The sequence below is a fragment of the Habropoda laboriosa genome, unplaced genomic scaffold, assembly GCF_001263275.1.
Source record: "Habropoda laboriosa isolate 0110345459 unplaced genomic scaffold, ASM126327v1 scaffold597, whole genome shotgun sequence".
Lineage (NCBI taxonomy): Eukaryota > Metazoa > Arthropoda > Insecta > Hymenoptera > Apidae > Habropoda > Habropoda laboriosa.
This window is the reverse complement of record NW_017100768.1, coordinates 48,555-56,258: the sequence shown is the minus strand read 5'-3', so window position 1 is coordinate 56,258 and position 7,704 is coordinate 48,555.

Below are 7,704 nucleotides of genomic sequence, written 5' to 3'. Positions count from 1 at the left end.
ACCAAACCTATTCTTCCACGCGAACTTTCTCTTCTTCAATTTCCGTTCTTTTGTCTCTCCCCGAGTTAAGACTTGCCGTGGTCCTCGAGGAACCTAAGAAGCGCACATGTGGCATCCAGGTTTGCGCGAGGATGAACGGCCCCACTTTTTGCATGTCCGGTCGCGCAGCCCACCGGCCAGTCACATAACATAAATTAATAAACAGTCCTTTCCAGCCGTCTTCCTAGCCCCTAACAAATTCCTTCCCTATCATAAAATAGTTCAAGTCGCACCCTGGTCATGTTTCCTATCCCTTTCCCCTTTCCGGATTTTCCCCGAATTATTTCAACTTTTGCCCACCACCTTCACCCTCACGTTCTCCTTCCACTAGTTTCCTAATATCCAATCACACCTCCGCATTTTTCGAGACCTTCTTTTCCACCACCTTCAACGTCCAACCAATCAGAACATACACCGACCTAATATATACCCACGCACCACCACAAATAAACAGAGTTCAAAAATATTCTGACGGAGAGAACCTATTATTCACCATCACCACACCAACTACTAGAATTTCGCCCTTCCGGGATTAACACATCGGGAGCGCAACGATACTAACTGAGTTCGAGGTGAAACCAGTCTCGTTCACGAGTCGAGTATCGTACACTGCAAATTTTCCTTTTCCACCACTTTATCTACTTCTACCTTTATCTATCTCTACTCCCTGCCCTACCAATATAAAAACCTCCGAACCGCCGCCGCAGGGACGATTAACGCGTAAACGATTATTTACACCTACCCTCGCACGATCGACCTTAACCCTTTGGCTACGACAAATTTTAGTGCACAACGCGCGTGGCATGTTCAAATATTCCACAACGGCCGCAAACTTTCTTTTTCAGCCGTGTCATTTTAAAATTTCTTTCACTGAATTAACGTGGGAGAGTGCGGAGGATCAAATTAACGCTTGAATAGACATAGGAGTGCGCCAAAAGGCGCCAATAGCACGATACGAACAAATTTTCAAAGCGCCTATAGGCACCAATAGTAGTGAAAGGGTTAATAAATTGAGGTGAAAATTCAGGTGAATTTCAGTCACTCTAATTGGTAATTATGTCAGACTGTCAAAGGGTTCGTGTCCGCGCTAACTTATCAAGGACGAAAAAAAAAAGTAAACAAATCTTTTCGACGAAATTCTAACGAAAGGCAGATCATCGAGGAGATGAAATAATTTCGCGAGACGTTGTTCAAAGGGTTAAGTAAGAGAGTTTGAAATGAATTCTTAAGTCGAACGATATGTTTAACGAGCAGAAAGTTAGGTTAGGTTGACATTGTTGTAATTTCCAAGTTCTCGGGTAAAATATCGGGGAAAGTAAAGAGTAAAATCGATTCCGTTGAAATCTGTTCACCGTGGCAGTTAATTCAGGGATCATCTTTCACTGTTCGTTTGCTTTTCAGAGTGGCGTTTAGAAGAAGTTACTTGAGCACAACCCGGAATTCGCTACCCTTCCCAAACTGACTCCTGAGAAGTTGCTTCATTTATAACTAGCGCAAGTTAAACAGCCTGTGTAATACGATTCATGCTGTAATCCATTAGCCGTAACATTTTCTTCTCGAATATTCTCCGATATTTATGCCCCCGCGTTCGCTAACACTTCTATTTCCTTTTTCTAAACTTTATTGCCTCTAAACAACGTAAACGATTCTCTTTACTTTTTGCATTTCGCGAATGTGATAAAATTAGAAAGAAAAGTAGGTTAGTTAAAATTAAACGTTTCTACGTTCTCGCAACAGTGTATATTACACGAAGACTATTTCCGCGTTGACTGAGTGCAGAGTGTGTACGCGTCGTCCTGCCGATGCCTGTCCACCCCTACGCGAACAGGTCCAGGGAAAAAGCCAAAGGGGACTGGCTTCAAGGTGCTCGCTTCACCGTCTTCGGGACGGATTTTCTCACATTAGCGTCAGTTATTTTACTAGAAGACGCACGTGTCAGAGACGACGCATAAAAGAACATTGTAACCTTATTGTAAGATCTGTCATTGGGGAATAGGCTCGGCGGCGGCGTAGAAACCGATGGCAAAGGGGACGCGTGCACGGGGCCGGTGGCCCGACGTCATCGATACTTCGTAGCACGTACAGAGAGATAAGTTTTCGGACAAAGGAGAGTCTTGGGACTCTCCAGGACTGTGTCAAAAAGAAGAATTCTAACAAATATTTAATTTTGTCATCTTTTTTACCAAACAGACCTGATTCAAATTTGTTTAATACTGATTGAACGTTATGTTTAGTGGCCTACTTGACGCCGCGAGAGAAATTGATGGAATCGTAAGAATTTGCTCGTAAATTTTAATGTAGCCGTTAAAACGTGAGTGTACCCCTTTCTATTTCCGAGGGTTTTCTTATCCAAAGCAGCTGATATCCAAGTGACATCAATCGCGATAATCAATTCGGTCTTTGGCTACTTACGTTCTCCTTGAACGTCGTTAGGTATAAAATTTCACTTGCTAACGCAGCTTCCCGCACTTCGTGATAGTTGGAAGGTCGGGTTGGCGTTGGAAATAATTCCACGTACATATGTGCCAACTGCTTATTGTCGCGTTGGTGATCGTACTTTATTTTGAAATGTCGATTATTGCGGGATGGACCGCACTTGTGGATTAACAGTGTCGAATATCGCGGACTGGCGCGCTCAAGTTAATGTCGAGTGTTTTACTTAGACCTTTAGAATCCTGAAGAATGTCGTGAATTTGCTGTATATATATGATTTCGTCAGTTAACCTGATTGGCGAATCGTCGGCCTTTCACCCCCTAGAGCCGCCCTCCTAGGCCCTCGAGCACTCCCCCGTGGTCCGCAGAGTGCGGTGTAGGCGGAGAGGGAGAGGCGGTCCCAAAAGATCTTGCCGAAACGACGTTTACCGTTACTGAGCGCGCAGAGGCAAGTACCAGGTCACCATGTGGCCCGCCGAAGTGGACTTGCCCTCTGGCTTGAATAGGCTGTAGTTATGAAGAAAATCGTAGAAAAAGCTTCTGAAAAGTAACGTCGCCTGGAATCCGTGCCATAAACCCCGGTTGGTTAAACACACAAACTGCCGAATCGATAAACTTTCAAATCACAAAACTGCGTAATAAAAATAAAAATGTAATAAAAATTACGAAAAAAGAAGAAATTCTACGGCAAGAAATATTCATTCGATAATATTTCCGTTTGATAATAAACGAGATTGTGCAGGGACCACTGGAGGATAAATCTGTCAAAGGATTCCGCAAACATTGTACTTTTTGCGCGTTGACGAGCGTGCGAAGCGAGAATGTAAGCGCATTATTTGAAGGAACGCGGTCTGATTGAAGCTGAACCACCTTCTTCTCGGGCGGTGCGCATAGAGAGTACCGGAATCTCCCGTAAATACGGTCTTTGCCTCGCGATATTCTCTCTAGGTTCGCGTAAACAAGATGGCTCGGTATTTACATAGGAAAGACGAGCCCCTGGCTGGTCGAGCGAGCGCATAAATCTGCGCAACGAGGCCCCATACTCGGTGGAACGGTGTCAAGACCTTCCGAGGATCGTCGTCTTTTACGAATCCTCCTATTTCCCTAGCACAATCATTTCCTCCGGTACAATCAATCTAGAGTGTTTGTGTTTTCGAAATTTATCGACGTGACGAACAGTCGGTGTTGTGATTCCGCGGTACGTTAGTTGGAAGTTAAAGCGATTCCACGTTCGGGAAGGATAGGTTCTGAATGGAGGATTGTTCCTATTGTTGACGGAGTCGTTTCAACGAAAGGTTATGTCGGAGTAATAAGAAAGTTCCTGTTGGATGTTTCAAGGCTCGAGAGTGAATTTCAAGAGGATCGTCCGAGAGAGAACGAGTCGTTTATAATGTTTCATCTACTTGTTCAATACTAACTTGTATTTAGTGTAATACTAACTTGATCTTACTACACTTAAACTCGATCTTGGATACGTTTTAGAAGCTTTGCACAGTTTATGCCAATTTTAGGTTTCAAAAACAACGATTTCACTGCATTTCTACTGTTCTTCCCTTGTTACCGTTTGTTGGTAAAGAAAATGGTACCAAAAATATTTGCTTAAAAATTTATTAATTTATCATCTTGCGGCATAATCCTGCGAAGAAATTAATCTAAGTAACCTGATGTTACTACACTTAACCTCAATTTTGAATATTTTTGAAAAATTCGTGCTATATGGAAACCGTGTTTCCACAAAGATACATCCAACACATTTTCCTCTAAATAACCGACATAACCTAAAAAGAAACGCAGAGTCTCGTTACCCATCGAACGATCCACTAAATCGTGGTAACGAGTTTAAACCACGAGAGTTCAAGTAACTCCTCCTACTCGTAGCCTTAAATCCGCGAGGTTCCGACAAACCGTGTATTATTCCACTTAACGTGGAAGTTGGCGGGTTGCAAAGGAAGCACGGAGACGGAGAGAGAGACCTAATGCCAGGCCAAGTCGATCTCGAAGCTGGCAGGCTCGTTAAAGATTTACGCGTATTTTGGTGTCGGGACGGTTAGAAACAGAACCGGCTTTGGTTCGTCAGTTTCGATTACTCGGTAACGTTCGCCGCATCGTGTCGCGTTCAAATATTTACCGGATGCACCGTGGATACCAGAAACTGAAATTACGCTATTCTCTTAGACGCAACGATTATTCGTGCTCTCTCGAGTGCCTAGGAAAATGGCCAGCAAACTTAACGGTGACCCATTATGCCGGCGAGAGTGACTCTGTTTGCTTCGAGAGTCTCCGGGAAACGCTGCACTAGCGAAGAAACGATTAATGGGTAAACAGAATGTTTAGTTCAACCATTCCGCCTGTCGGAAGTCGATCCTTTCGGTGAAACTGCCTCCACGTGTCGTTTTACACGGGTAATTATGTTTGTGAGAAAAAATTGTTGGAATCCGGTTATAGGTAAACGCTGATTGAAGCTAAGTAGGAAAGTTGGTGGAGGATAGGCGGAAAAGGAAAGGTTAAGGCGTTTCGTCCTGAGCCTCCCAGTGGACTCGTCGGTAAAGCTTTCTAGAAGGCCCGTGCCTTAGACACGGGAGGGACTGAAAGGACTCAGGTCAGAAGCTGCCTTTATGAGGACTAGCGAGAACCTGTGGTTAGTCCGTCCCTCTGGTGGCAGAGCGTAGGAGGCTCGCTACAATGTGATATTTCTTTGCAACGGTGATACTCTGTAAAGGCAGATTTTTATACGATAAGACACGAACTTGGTGAAGAAACCGTTGTGTTGGACTAACTCTGCGTATATTTAGTAGGAGGTGGTCCAGCGTGAATAATTCTTTGCAATCGTATTTTCCGTAGGCATGTTAGTCGTATCGGTAAGACTTATTTTTTGGTAGCACGCACTCGGTCAATTATTGTGCAAAAACGTGTAAATTTTATTCAAATGCATATATTATTTTGTTCCCCGTTTCTGCGGGCAAAGGGCGTCCACAGAACGTTTAGAAGGTGAGCAAAGAGTTAACTTTACTCAGGATGTTACTAAGAGATTTATCCCAAAACTATGTTACACGCAGATCTTTCCAAATCGAAGCACGAACTGTCCTCGGGACGAAAAGCAAACGTCTCTTATAGGCCGAACCGATGGGCGGTTTGTCTCCAATTTAATGTGGCTCTGGTGACGAATTGCTGGACAGGACTTTGAAGGGACAAATGGTGTATGCCGCCCTGAGAAGGACTTTTGGAGCACCCCAGACATTAAGTCTTATATCTCCGTTAAGCAAAAGTATCTGCATAACCAGCTAGTCACCGCCCCGAGACGGGCGATGGAAAAATCCAGCCACGCTGCTGAGCGTTTTGCCAGTCAAACTGACCCTGTTACAGGCGCAAAGAAAATGAGGAAATGTAGTGGGTGGGATGGAATAAGGAGATGATGGGGAAAGGTTTGGCGGCACTTCTAAAGAGTAGCCGGTTGCTGCACCGATCAGCCTGAGTTTCCGGACCGCATGGGGGCCTTACACACCGTTTTGGTACCGTGTTCCCGGACTGGGCCGTAGCTCAGGATGCCGGGGGTTCGCTAAGCCCCGGGTGTCCGAAAACACCCCCCTGCGGTAACTTTGAAGGGACAGTCAACGAGTTGACGACTAACTTCTTTTTCCAGGGTTACTATCTCTATCGTTGCGTTACTATTTCTAGGGTGTCTCCGTGACTCGCTACAGTCAACCCTCCTGTAACGCGATTAATTCAGGACAAACGATGGTTGTCCAACAAAATATCGCACGACCATCGACTTACAAACGCTCGCAGACAGAGAAATTTCTGCGAACATCTCTGCCTCTCGGTTTCGCAGAAATTCCCTCCAGTTCCGGCAGAAATTGAAGTTTCCGAAAATAATTTGCTTAAACTTGGAAATTAAGGTAGCCCGAAATTTAATAAGGAATCTGAAAAGTTCCACCCTTGGAACTTTCGACGCAGTATCAACTAATTGTGAGAGGAGAGGCAAGGGGCTTGATTTTTCTTCGCCGACGTCGTATTTAGAGACTGTCCGTATGCCGTTCTTGAAGTTCCCGGGTAAAGGGACCGGAAACAACGGAAAAGGCAAGTTTCTTGTATAATACTTCCCCGTGGAGGAAATCAACTTTGGACAAACTAATTATACAAGAAGAAGATACATCTCGGAATTTTCCAAATTCCTATTTCCTACCTAATAACAGATAAGTTTCGTTAACTCCCAGACCTTTTAAATATTCCGTCGGTGCGTAATGCTCCACTAAGTACAAGAAAGTGGTGATTTGCTTTTAAATGGTGGCACCGAAAAGTTGCGCAATCGAAGTTTACTCTTTTAGTTCGTGCCTGACACCGGAATCCATTAAGAGTTTAACCTCTGCTGCTCTCAACTTTTCCTAACAAAAATAACCGCCATTTTCTTCCATTCTTTCTACTTTTCCTTCCTCCCCAACCATGTTCTCTACTTTGAAAAAAATATCTCCTCGAAAGAGATTTAATTATGAAATAGTTGGTGACTATCGTTAATTTTATCGCACGTTTGTTGAGATCGCGAGTGTTTCTTAATTTACCGCGCAGACAGACGAGACGGACGAGGTTAGGTTAGCTCCTACGGAGACGAATTAATTATTTTTTGCAATTTACTAGGATCACCCAGTTTCGTTTAGCCAGGTGGCAATACCGTTCGTTTCTCATTTCCGGGGAAGCCAGAAGAGAGGGGTTAAAAAGATAACGAAATGGAACGAATGGGGCATGAATTTCCGGAAGCGTCTATCCAAGCAGAAACGAGAAGAAGATGAAATCGGATGCATCTAGCCGCGCATCGGTTAGATACACTATATGTGTAACATGATACACTATATGTGTATCCGTCCTCGCGACTAAAATCTCGATGCTTTGGCTTTCAACGTGCATTTCCTCTCGGTTTTTACATAATTTCAGATAATTAAGCAGATCGACATCTTCGTTTTGTTCCGTTTTCTTGTCTTCTCTGACGGTATCTATCTGCCGTAGAAATGAATTCCTTCGAAAGTTTTATTCGCAGATCGAAATAATTTCCATTATTGTCGACTAACTTTCGCCATTTTTCCGACAGTTGTCGCGATAAAAACTCGGTGGCTTTTGATCAATTCTGTTGAATATTTCATTCTTTCTTTCAATACACTCCATTTATGCGCTAAAATTAAAAATTAAACTTAACAACGATCAATTACTGCGAATACTACGCCTAATTAAAACTACTTGCTA